The 13,601-nt window shown below is 39.6% G+C and overlaps 1 protein-coding gene across 1 annotated transcript in view; it reads right to left on the reverse strand.

The window, feature by feature from the left end:
- Nucleotides 1-11,515, reverse strand: part of LOC5568022 (small conductance calcium-activated potassium channel protein) — an 806,025-nt gene extending 794,510 nt beyond the window's left edge. The window contains exon 1 of the mRNA XM_021853723.1: nucleotides 9,593-11,515. The gene's annotated coding sequence lies outside the window, so the exon portion shown is untranslated. The remainder of the gene's footprint in view (nucleotides 1-9,592) is intronic.
- Between the last annotated feature and the right edge of the window lie 2,086 nt (nucleotides 11,516-13,601).

Raw genomic sequence — 13,601 nt, forward strand, 5'->3', positions numbered from 1 at the left:
CCTTGCATATGACACTAGGTGTTGTAAATCCAATTGACAAAAAAGTATAATACATTGATCCAAATAATGTCGAGGAATGGGTAAGTATCAGCAGTTTGATTGTGTGATTCATAAAGATGACCTAAAAATAATTCTTTTATCACAGGTGAGGATCATCAGTTGCCAACGCCACAACAAATGTGGATTCACCAGATGAAACTGTCAGAAGCTTTTGAAAAATCGGCATGTTTTGGAAGTGTAATGGGATCTAAGTTTGCTAGCAATTGTAATTTATCGTACTGTTCTGTAAATTATCTCTTTTAAATGAAAAAATGTATTTCAGGCGCTTGATCATTCTGATCAGGTACATAAAAGTTGTTTTCAAACGAGTCTGGATGATGATTTTGCAGAAAAGTTGAGATCTTTTCAAAAACGTGGATTGCTTACCCAATAGCTCGAAGTTCCATATTTCCGCTATCATATCCCGGAGTTTTGTGAAATCACAGGAAGTGGTTTGAGCAAATACGGGAAACAAGCCAGTTAAACCGTGCATTTCGATTTTCAAGTTGCTTGGAATCATGTTAAGGTTCCGGAGAACTCCGAAGCATATGATCGACAGCTTCTTTGAGCTGTAGTAATGTACAATAGTGAGCATTTGTAAGCCGTATTATCCGTATTTACTTTATCGATATGTTGTGTATATAATTGGTTTAAATAGAATGGTATAATGCTAAATCTAAATCCTTTTTATTAATTGGTTATTCGTAGTAAAATTTCTCATGGCTACCTAGATAAGCATTAAAGAAAATGACTGTGTGAACCATAATTGAGAAATCAGTACTGAAAAAACGGCATTGTACTGTTTTGAAAAAAATGTTCAGGACCCCCCGATAGAACATTTCCAAACAGGTCTCAAATGAAAGGGGAAAGCCTAAGCTTTCATCTGGTGGATGTTTTAGCGATACTGATTTTTTTATATTAATGTTGTTCTACCAGAGACACCGTGAAAAAGGTGCATGCAGAAGGCGGCTTTGAAATCCGTAATTGGCTCAGCACTTCCAAGCGCGTCGTCAATTCCCTAGATGAGAATCATACAGAAGAGAAACCCTCGATTTGTCAACTGATCTCGCCGCGGAAAAGTTACTCGGTATGTGGTGGTGTACCGACTTGGATATCTTTACCGACAAGGTTGGGTGGGACCGTTACGGTCGAGCGTTGGTAGAAGGTCAATACCATCCAACGAAACGACAGATGCTAAGTATACACATGTCAGTGTTCGATCCGCTTGGGCAGGTTATGGTGTACCTGAAAATCTTACTTCAAGACGTCCGGCGTTCAGGCATCGGTTGGGATGAACAAGTTGGTGACAACATATTCGAACGTTGGCAAACATGGCTGAAAGTCCTCCCGCAAATCGAGCAGATCAGCATTCCTCGGTGCTACTTTAGTACTCAGAGCACCGACTACGAAAGTGTGCAACTTCACACTTTTGTGGATGCCAGTGAAAACGGTATAGAAGTCACTTGATACCTGCGCTTCAACAATGACAACGACGTGGAGAGCAGTAAAGTTGCCGCCAAAACCAGAGTTGCGCCGTTGAAATTCCTTTCCAGACTTCGACTGAAGCTTCAAGCTGCTTCAAGCTGATTGGTACCCGACTAGCTCGAACACTCACCAAAACCCTCACAATTTAGATTTCTCGTCGAGTTTTCTGGTCCGGCTCACAAGATGTTCAGTGCTGGATCAAATCTGATCACCGCCGCTACTCTCCATTTATGGCGTTCCGGATTTGCGAGATTCACGAGTTGACGGAAATGACGGAGTGGAGATACGTCCCCACTGATCTGAACATTGCGGATGACGGCACAAAATGGAAAGGACTGCCCGATTCGAATCCTCGAGCAAGATGGTTCATCGACCCGCAATTTCTATACCTCTCGGAAGAATATTGGCCACGACCATAGATAAAAACTAGCACCACCGATTTAGAGCTCCGTCCAAGCTTATTGTCACACTTTGTCACCACAGATTCCGTAATACTCTAGAATACTCTAATCGGAAACGGATAGTCAAGGTCTCTACTCTACCGGTTTGCAAGCAATTGCAAGATGAAACTCCAAAGAAAGCCAATCATGACTGGACCCATTTCCAACCAAGAACTCAAAGCTGCCGAATCGTATATCTTCTGCCAAGCTCAGCAAGAATATTTTCCTGGTGAATTGGCACTCCTCAAGAGATCACAGAATAATCCTGAATCGAACATTGCGCCAACTTTTGTAACAATACCTAAGTCAAGTCCGATTCACCAGAAATCACCTTGGTTAAACCAATGCGGTGTACTTAGGATGCGAGGCCGAATCACTGCCTTTGATTACGCAACCGAAGATGCGAAACATCCAATTATACTTAATCGTGACCACCAAGCCACCAAACGTCTTGTTGCACACTACTATCAAAAGTTTCACCATCAAAACCATGAGACCGTTATAAATGAAGTTCGTCAGAAATTCAGTATTCCTCAACTTCGATCGACATACGCAAAGGTGAGAAACAACTGTCAACGCTGCAAGAATGACCGTGCAGCTCCACGTGCACCATTTATGGCCGACCTACCAGCAGCACGCCTGGATGCTACCGCAACGGTGGTTTCTTTTGTTCGATTGCGTTCTTGCTTTCTTTGCTCACGATCGCCCGAACACATATACTGTAGAGGGCATCGCATCATTTCATTTTGACATGCATTCACGCTTCCGATTCCCTGTTATATTTCTACTATAACACCATATAACGGTCAATTTTCGGTTTGCAATCTATCTGTTATAATAATAATCCATCCAATTATTTACAAAAACAGCTATGAATAGAAAAAAGAACGGCTGTGAGGAGATTCTGCTTATCCAGATATCATGCTCTTTATACATTTGTTTGGTTCTGGTTCTGAGTGATGGAAAGGTGGAAGCAGCGCTTCGACGAGCACCTGAATGGCGCTGATAGCACAGGCAATGAAGAACGCGGGACAACGGAGGAAATTCGTTCGTCGGTACTGCGGAGGATGGAAACCAACCAGCCCTCACTTTGAGGGAGGTTAAGGATGCCATTCTCCAGCTCAAGAACAATAAAGTTGCTTGTAAGGATGGCATCGGATCTGAACTCATAAAGATGGGTCCGGAGAGGCTGCCCATTTGTCTGCACCGGCTGATAGGCACAATCTGGGAAACAGAACAGGTATCGGAGGAGTGAAAGGAAGGGGTAATATGCCCCAGCTACATGAAAGGCGACAAGTTAGATTGTGAGAACTTTCGAGCGATCACCATTCTAAATGCGGCTTTCAAAGTATTATCTCAGATCATCTTCCGTCGTCTATCACCTGTAGTAAACGAATTCGTGGAAAGTTATCACTCGTGCCTGTTGTTCAATATTGCGCTAGAAGGTGTTATGTGGAGAGCCGGGCTTAACAGCCGGGGTATGATTTTTACGAGATCCAGTCAATTTGTTTGCTTCGCAGATGATATGGACATTATCGGCCGGACATTTGAAAAGGTGGCAGGGCTGTACACGCACTTGAAACGCGAAGCAGGAAAAGTTGGACTGGAGTTGAATGCTAACAAGACAGAGTACAAGCTAGCTGGTGGGGCCAAGCAAAACAAGGCTCGCCTTGGTAGCAGTGCTACGATAGACGGGGATACGTTCGAGGTGGTAGACAAGTTCGTCTACCTTGGATCCTTGCTGACGGCTGACAATAATGTTAGTCATGATTTACGGAGGCGCATCATCAGTGGGAGTCGGGCCTACTATGGCCTCCACAAGAAGCTGCGGTCAAAAAACATTCACACCCGCACCAAATGTATCATGTACAAAACGCTCATAAGGCCGGTAGTCCTCGGGCATGAAACATGGACGATGCGTGTAAGCACTTGGAGTCTTCGGTCGTCGGATGCTTAGGACGATCTTTGGCGGTGTGCTCGCGCAACTCCACGGCAAACCCAGTATCCAGAAGGTGGTCAAAGTTGGGCAGGACATGTTGCAAGAATGCCAGACAGCAACCCTGCAAAGCTGGTGTTTGCTTGGTGTACAAGAAGATGTGAAGCGCAGCGAGATAAGTGGGCAGATCAAGTGCGCATCGATTTGGCGAGCGTGGGGCAGAACCGAGGATGGAGAGATGCGGCCACGAACCGTGTTAACTAAATAAATGAAATGAATGGTAAGTAGTGTTGAACAAAGTAGAATAGATGGTAATTTCTTTACTGAGTTCTCAATGCAGATAAATGTCAAATCATTTGATCTAATGTCACCCCTTCGAAGGGGTGAGAATGTGTTAATTTCCATATATTGAAAAATCAATTAGAGTAAGATGGGGCAAAAGTTCGACCTTAGTGGTATAATCAAAGTTACCAGAAAAACAATAGCAGTTGAAACAAAATAAATACCATACAGTGAAACTTCAACATATTGGCAATAATTTTGCTGAACAAACTTGTGTCAAAATGTTTACCCATTTTCAGTTAACACAGTTTCAAAATGGATTGTCTTAAACGAACTTTCGTCCCACCGGTGTGGCAAGAGTTCGAATCGATTGTGCTACTTTTCCCCGAATGTCGTTTCCCCGAATGTCGGTTCCCCGAATGCCAGTTCCCCGAATGACCCGTTTCCCCGAATGCCATTTCCCCGAATGACCCGCTTCCCCGAAAAGTGTAGCAGTTCAAATAGGTGCTATAATAGTTTTCAGTGGCAGGATGGTGAATTAGGAAGAACGATAAGCAATCAAAAGAAGGAGGCATTTAATCATTCTCGACTAAAAATATGTTGCCAAAAATGCCGAGGATGGTAAAACTCGTAAGAACCGCCAATCAAATAAAGAAGGGTGCATATTAGATGACTAGTACGTTCACCCTCCTGAAATGTATAAAGTTATGACAAATATGAGTGCCAAAAACTTTTCGGGGAAGTGGGCTATTCGGGGAAACGGGATAATCGGGGAACTGGCATTCGGGGAACTGACGTTCGGGGAAACGACATTCGGGGAACCGACATTCGGGGAAAAGTAGCACAACCGTTCGAATCTAGTGTGGGGCAAAAGTTCGCTGGCTTAACCACAAAATATTGATACTTTTATGACAGGCATAAGTTATATCAGCCATAAAATTATGTTTGCCGAAAAATACACACTAAAAAATCATCAAAAAATTGCCCAAACAGAATTGATTGTAATTTACCCAAAAATAGCAGTTTTTTGAAAAACTAAGAGAAATGTAAAATTTTGGTGACATTTTTCGCACGATCGAGCAAATTTCGCTAACTTTTAAGATAATATGTGGATTTTAGGCAAGTTACTATTTTTTCCGTGAGTTAATACATGGGTCGAACTTTTGCCCTACTATGGGCCAAAAATTGTTTCCAAGCATTTATGCAAAAACTAATACACCTCAAAGCATCCTTATGGTAGGCTTAGAAACGCCCCTACATAAAATATAGAAAAAGATGTATCATTATTTGGTACATGCAACGATAATTTGACCAAAAATTACAATATTCACGTCGAAAAACAACAAATATTCATAACTTTTCCAAATCTCAATCAATTTTTATGATATTTGGAGTGAAAGTCTCTTACTTGAATAGCATTCAAACCACCATAACATTTATAAGTTCTATTTCGAACTGAGCTAGAAATCTTAATAAGAAACTCTTGCCCCACTCGAACTTCTGCCCCACTTTACTCTACTTGTCAATTATTGTTACTTATATATAGGGGAAAGCAAAACCGGCTTTAGGACATTTGGTTGAAAGTACATTTGGTCGAAGGGACATATGCCTTGACTGGAAAATCGTTTGGTTTAAAAAAAACTTAATTTGTTCCACAATGAATGAACATTGGGTTTAACGTTTGTTTTGGATAGATGGGTTGACGAACTTTTCATCAGATGTCAATAACGAATCTTTCTAAATGATAGTTATTATTTACGTTTTACAACGAGGTTAGCATATGTACTAGTGTCTATATAGGATTAAGAATTCTTGTCATTGTTCATTTCTCAAGGTAATTATGTCAATGCCATAAAACTATTATTTTCATGTTTATCGTATTATTGAGCATTTATGAATTTTCTTACAAATAGAACTCTATTTATTGCTAAATGATGGAAGCATAATGATCTTTTGAATTTATTATTCTTTCATAATATCATCAGTTCTCTCCGTATGTCGATATAACCAATATCGAAGGTTACTAGACCAAAGTTTTGGGATTCAAAACAAATTAGGAGCACAAAGTGACGTTTGTTTGTGTTTTACTTTCTTGGCAACGGAGTGTTTTTCAATCTAGTATTCATCAAACATTTGTTCTTTGTTTCGATCTCTCCCTATCTCGATGGTCCCTTCGATATCGAGATGTGGAGAGGCGACTGTAGTTCCATATGTTGAATATGAGGGGACAGTTTTGATGGTCAAGCCATTAGGGAAACGCTTCGAAGAAGTGCTTTAAAAGTTCGCAAGAAAGATACATTTTGCTTGTCATAGTGAATCATTTAATATGATAAAAGTTACTTTCTTTTATTTTAAATCAGCTAGTCTCGATTCGTCTGATTTGAAGAATAAGCCTGAGTGAGAAAAATGACATCAAGTTAAGTCAAAAATGCAAGGATTCAATTAATTTTGTAAGGAAGTCAGAGTGAGCAACTAGAACCCCAAAATATCATCGCATATTGTAGAGTTGATGTTTGTTCAATGATATTCATCAAAGCAGATTCACCAAAGCGGATTTCTTGAACTCTATCCTGTTGTTCTAGAATATGCAACCTCCAGTAATAGCATGGAATCTATGACATTTGGTCGAAAGACATTTGGTCGAATGACATTTAGTCGAATGACGTTTGGACGAAAGTACATTTGGTCGAATGGACATTTCGTCGAATGGACATTTGGTCGAAAAGGTTTAGTTGCAACAGAAAGCTTATGATATTTGGTCGAACCAACATTTCGTGGAAAGGATAGTGGTCGAATCTTAATGGTATGGAAATAGAATTTTACGTTTAGTCTGACTATAGTCGAGAGTAGCATTTTATCGCCAAAGCAAGAGAGACTGAATTATTTAAAAAGTATCAGACATTCTACTAACAATCTCTGTACCTCTTGCGTTTTTAATGTTTTATGTTGCTGGGGTCATCCAAAAATGACGTCCATCATTTGGTGGAGGGGAGGGGTCTACGAAAGTGTGACAGTGCATGTATTAGGTATTGGAAAAAGCGTGACAGAGGGGGAGGGGGGGGTCTAGAAATCCCGAAAAACGATGGACGTCATATTTGAATCTTCCCTTTTTCGTTCAGGTATGTTCTGCAATTCGAGATAAGTTGATCTTAAATGGAAGCAAGCCATTTTTGTCTCCTCAGTTAGCTCGTCTTCTTTTACCCGATACATAGAATCAGCACAATTTTCATTTTTAATAATTCAGAGCTTCTACTGCAAACTTTGTTATTCATCCGAGGTCATCAAAGCCAAATATTTGCTTGAGGAATTTCACTAAACTTGAAGTAACAATAAGCCAGTTCATGAGCAGAGTTACCGACACCTAAAATTCACTTCGCCGTAAATGTTTTCCTTAAAGCAATTTTTTGTGCCGTCTTAATTATGATTTCCGCATTCAAAAATCTTATCCACTTTCGTAAGCTGCAAGACCCGGAATTCAAAGAAAGATCCCAAGCACTCTCTCCTAATTCTTCCATCAGATGAAGATCAGCAGTTCATTGCAAAGAACGATGACATTTCAAAAGAATAATAAATAATGCAAGCATCATGTTCACAGCATTGAGTAATAAAATAAAAACTTGAGCATTTTTTCAAGAAATGATGATATTTTCAAAGAATAATAAATTCACTAGAGCTAAATATTTCAGTCAATGTATAAAATAACTTTTTCCGAAAATTTCATTTAATCAAAAGATGTATGGAATTTGAGAATAAGACTACATACAATGTCCCATTTTTAATTCAACAACAGGTAATGATTCAGATTACTTAAAATAATACATCATCTCACCAACTTTGCAAAACTTAGAAAACAATAATTAAATTCACCGAGTGATAATAAACCATTTAAAAATAAGCTTTCAACCAAATTTCCGTTCAGCTAAACGTCATTCCAGCATAAAAAAAAGTTGCAAAGCAATTCGACCAAATGACCATTCGACCAAATGTCCTTTCGACCAAATGTACTTTCGACCAAATGTCATTCGACCAAACGTCATTCGACCAAATGTCATTCGACGAAATGTCCTAAAGCCAATAGCATGGACCATACATGCACTCTTTTTTTCACTGCCCCTATCACTGTGTATTAATATCAAAATAGCACTCTGTACGACAATCTTAAATATCCCTATTCGACTAAATTTTCTACTGAACGTCCTTCCGTCCAAATGTCATATGTTTTTAAAGCAATTAAATTACTTTCGACCAAATGTCCATTCGATCAAATGTACTTTCGACCAAATGTCATTCGACCATACGTCATTCGACCAAATGTCATAGATTCAGCAAAACCAACGAAAAGTTGGCGATGGGAGGCAGTAAGTACGAATTATGTTCTCTCATACCATAATGACATTTAAACGGTGAAAATAAAGCAATGTAAATGTAACAGGGCTACAAATCATTCCAATATAGGCTGTCACTGTGCTTGTATGCGAATACATTTGATATATTTACAAATTTTATGTCACACGTTAAGATAAAAATAAACGGAATAAAAAATGCACTTATCTCTCAATCAGAAGAAGTGTAATCATCATTAGATTGGTGGTTCATGTGGCTTCCATATAAACCATAAATGAAAACAAAATTGATGTAGTAGTAGTAGTGAAGATCAATGTATTGCATAAAAAACAGGAACTCCTAATGAAATCGTATTTACATAGGAGAAAAATCATCCAATTAGAGATAGAAGACCTTTCAAATTTTAATCACGGTAATGACCATGGCCATGGTCGAAGCTTTGGACAACAAGGAAATTACTGGGGTAACGCATAGAAAGCCTGCTTGAAATTGGAAGTCGTGTTCGTATCTTGTCGAATTCCTCCCCTTATCGGAAACAGAAACAAAAATAGAAAGCGTCGTCAACCTTCATTGACTTTCATTGGTTTTCAATAAATCATTAGATTACTACTTCTCCATCCATTCGACACTTCCCAGACAACCAAAATGCACGTATAACGAAATCACCTGGAGGCTTTATATGTGCAAAATTTCACTTATAAGATGTCGCGAAAAGGCCTTCAACGTACAAAAGTGGAGGCGATATGCGTGCATATATTATGTGATGAATAATAACATACAATGCGAGTGTATAAATATTCTACCGAACCAACCTGTGATCTTATGCGACTTAACTTATGATAACAAATGTTGATTTGACAGCTGCTACGGATTGATGCGACTCACTTTGTACGAGTGTACGAGACGAAACAAAATGTATAAAAGAACTCAGAAAAGAAGTGTTTTATGCGAGAAAACTTATCAAACTGACGAGTTTATCCACGGTGTTTTGCGGGTTTGATGTAATTAGTATGAATAAACGAGTTGTAACGTGAACTTTCATGCGATTTCTGGTTGTCTGGGTTACCTTTAGTTTAATAAAATTGTGCTTGATATGTTCCGAAAATAGGTAATACACATGGAAGTTATCGGTACGTGCTCTGGATATTCTACTGCTGCTTGCCTTTTGGACTGTACGACGCTATTTCCTTCTAGCAAGGTGACTTGTAACTTTTATTTTATCGGTGCCACTCAATTCTTTCCACTGTTGCTCTATTTTGGTCGTTTTAGGGATATGTTGTGATGACGGATAAGGCGTTTGGTTGTGGATCAGGTGCGATACACTTGTGGGCCTCTACGTTGATATTAATTTTGTGATATTTTTTTTTGATGTATCGGTTGTTTCTTCTCTTTTTTCTTATTCACTTTAGTGATAATGTGGTGCCACTATTCTAACATGTATTCATAAAACACTACTGATATCTGATATTCATACAAGAAAATATCCACTACACTTTAGATGTACGGATTATAAAACTTTGATGTTGAAAGAGTTTCAAAAATTTGTGGTGCGCGATAATCTTTAACGGTGTAAAGAGATATGAATATACTTTATATGCTTCTGCTTCCACTGGATAACTACTTCTCCGTTGGGTACACTACAGGATTGACCTTGCGAAGTCGGACGGTGCACTCATTAATCCAACACTAATTAATCAACTCACTATGTGGGACTGAACTTTTCGCTCTTCTTCTTCTTTGATTTCTGCGCCGCTTCGGAAAACAGAGCAGCCCTTCTTCGGGCGTAATCTCCAATAATATTTAACTATTTTTAGCCTTTCACCGTATTTCAACTTTGCTCTGGTCGTCTGGTCTGACTGCTGGCAGGAGGGCGGCTAGTCTCTGCCAGCTGCTGCTGCTTTAATTACGTTGTGTTTGATTGGCCAGTCGAAACTCCACGGCTCGTCAGCAATTGCAATCGCTGTAACTTTTTGTATTTTTTTATGAACAATGTTGCCACGAACTAGCGCTTCCAACTTCAGGGACACTAGTCATTTCACTAGTTTGACGAAGGACGGTCTGAGGAAATCCGTTTAATTATTCAGAAATGTAATGCCTTATTAAAAATTCAATCCACTACAGCGCTCAGCACGAGTTACGCCTCGACGTGCACTGAATCGATGAACACTCACACTTTGGTTTGCCAGGTAAGGACCTGCAGGCGATTCCGGGGAGGGAGCGGCAGAACGGTTGTAATAAGAACAACGGAAAGCGTCGGGTTCTTGCTTGAATGACACTTTAAGGAGAGCGGAAACTTGATCGATAATTCTCATACAGATTTACGGCCTGGCTTGGTAAAAAGTTGACACAATGGACTTACTTCAAAGCACACGACTACTCGCTTAGATTGTGTGTATACCGCTCTTCAGTGATTTAATCGAACGATTTTGATGAAGAACGGAAGCTCACTGTTTGCTCAAATTAGTTTCCACCATCTACACAAACACAAAACTTTCCTTATCTACTGGCCAATACTCGACGAACACCACTCTTCTGCAGCTGGAGAACCACACAGCAATCTCACAGTACGCACTTCTGACGAACTCACCACCCACCAGGACTCGTAATCAGCAGCACATATTCCACCAGCGGTTCATATTTCACCGCTTCGCAACAGATAAGTAATGCATTCCAACCGCTTTTCCATAACAAACCAGCATGCACTGGCGGCGAATTTTCAGCGATGATAACCTTGAACTCGTACCTTCAGCATATGAACGCCACGCTTTGGCAAAACTCGGTCAAACACTCTTCGCGCGACCTGCTGATTCCCGTTTTACGCTCAGTGTGTTAAAGAACAGCTCTACAGCATCAAAAGGTGAAACCACTTCACTCGACAATAACGAGCTACTTCAATGCGAAACACGCAGTATAACTCCCAGTATAAAGCACACACCCTACAGAGAGAGAACGCCTGCCTTAGCAAAGTCACTCCGACGGAAACTGAAAATAAACTGAGGATCTGCTTGGCACACCGAAGTCAAGTCCTCATCCAGTTCACTCTCGCACGCTTTTCGTGTCGTCGTCGTCGTTCGTGGGGGACAACGCAAACTCAGCAGCAGCGGTACGAATTTTCACGAGCTTTTGTTGATACACGAAAATCTGGTTGTAATTTGTGAGGGAAGCAGAGCAGACGCAGACGGAGACGTTGGAGCGCGGCCAGGAATGAACCATATGGTTCACGTGGAATCCGCCGGCTTGAGCGCCGTCAGCATGGCTCCGAGTGAGGTGAGGGTGGACAAAGTGCCAGACGACGAACGGTGGGATTAGAAGCTGTGGGAAAATCGGGAAAAATTATGGCGCGAATGCAGCGCGCGTGTTGTTGAATTACGAGCGAGAGAGCGAATGCGATTCTCTCGCGTATTGCTTTTTGCAGATTGCATTCGCAGGGTTGTAGTAAAGGGGATGCATAGAGGAATATTTGATTGATCTTTCAGCTGATTTGGGATGAGTACGGAGTAAACGTTCTACTATGAGGGCTTTATCATCCTGTGTGTATAAAAACTGTCATTTTATATGGGACGATGATAAACACGTTCGATCGACTTACTGAAACCTGTGAGTTTTTTCTAGAAAATTTGAATAAAATACCAAGTTCCTTTGTCACATTGGTAACTGTATCCGCATAACAGTCACATTGAGATTATACATGAGCCTCGTAATGTAGTAGCATATAAATTTCTATCAGAATTATTCTCCGACTATTTACCCAGTATGGGATATTAGCTTTACAAAACTTCAGCCCCAATTAAGCACTTTGGCAATTTTTAGAAATTAAAGTTCCTCACATACCGTGCTGCATCAATACCCGGACGCCTAAGGTGATACAGATATTTAAATGCCTGTACGCAATTGGGTAATCTGTATTTTATAACTTATTGCTATGAAAGGACACCATGTCGTGTTCGCAAATCCAGACACCTGAATCAAAACCCGGAATTGTTGCATCAAATCACCACAGCTGTATTCCACATAAAACCATAAAAAATCAAACATACTTTGATATAATGAAACATAAGTTCATAGATTTGCGGCAAATAATGTTGCTTTTCTGACACTGATTCCAAAAACAACTTAAAACACTATTTTTGAAAGACTTCAAAAGATAATGCGATGTGCGCATTTTTCCCCCATGAAAACACACAATTTACACTCAATAGTGATTATAAATATTCAGAATCAAAACAATATCACTTGTGAGCATTCTATTTAAGTTTACCAATAACCATAATGCAATATTTGTTGTTAAAACTTATAAAACTTGATGCTCAAACACTGTGTCCGGATTCACAACCACGCGTATCAGTATCCGAACAATCTTCTTTTAACACAGAAACACATGAATTATCATTCATCTTACGAAAATATTTAACTTAACTATAAGGAAACAGTATAGAAGTTAAACGAATCACAGCGAAACGTTTTTCACATTGAATAATTCTGTAACGAACGCGAAGCACCGCCGAATTGCAGTGGCCATAGTTGTACAATATCAGCCATATCAACTGATGACTGTTGGCCTAAAACTACGATTAAGTTATTTTTATTTCTTTTTCGTGAGATCATAGATATATGGGTCGAGCTTTTGTTAATAATTGAATAATTATTACACCTCGAAGCATTCATACGAAACGCCTAACTACGCCTTTATATCATACATTGAAAAAGTTTTTTTATGTTGTACCATGCAATGGAGCGTCGAATTATTATGCTAAATTTTAATAAAGCATGAGTTCATGATAGTAAACTTTATCCAGTTAATTTGTCGGAGCCCCTATCATTGTGATATATCAAATCAAAGGTTTTACATAAAGAACTTATAATTCATGTAAGAATATCATATGTTTAGTTTTGGAAGCACTTCTCCTAATATCTTTTTTCTTTTTTATTCTATGCAAGTATGGAGCAAATATATTAAATCTGTTTGCAAACTTGCTTCCTGAGCCTTGTGGTAATATTCATGGGTTCAAAGCAAAGCTATGATGAAGGTGTCTGCGTGCAATTCCTTTTCAAAATGGTAATTTCCTTGATTTCCC

This window comes from Aedes aegypti, chromosome 3, assembly GCF_002204515.2.
Source record: "Aedes aegypti strain LVP_AGWG chromosome 3, AaegL5.0 Primary Assembly, whole genome shotgun sequence".
Taxonomy (NCBI): Eukaryota; Metazoa; Arthropoda; class Insecta; order Diptera; family Culicidae; genus Aedes; species Aedes aegypti.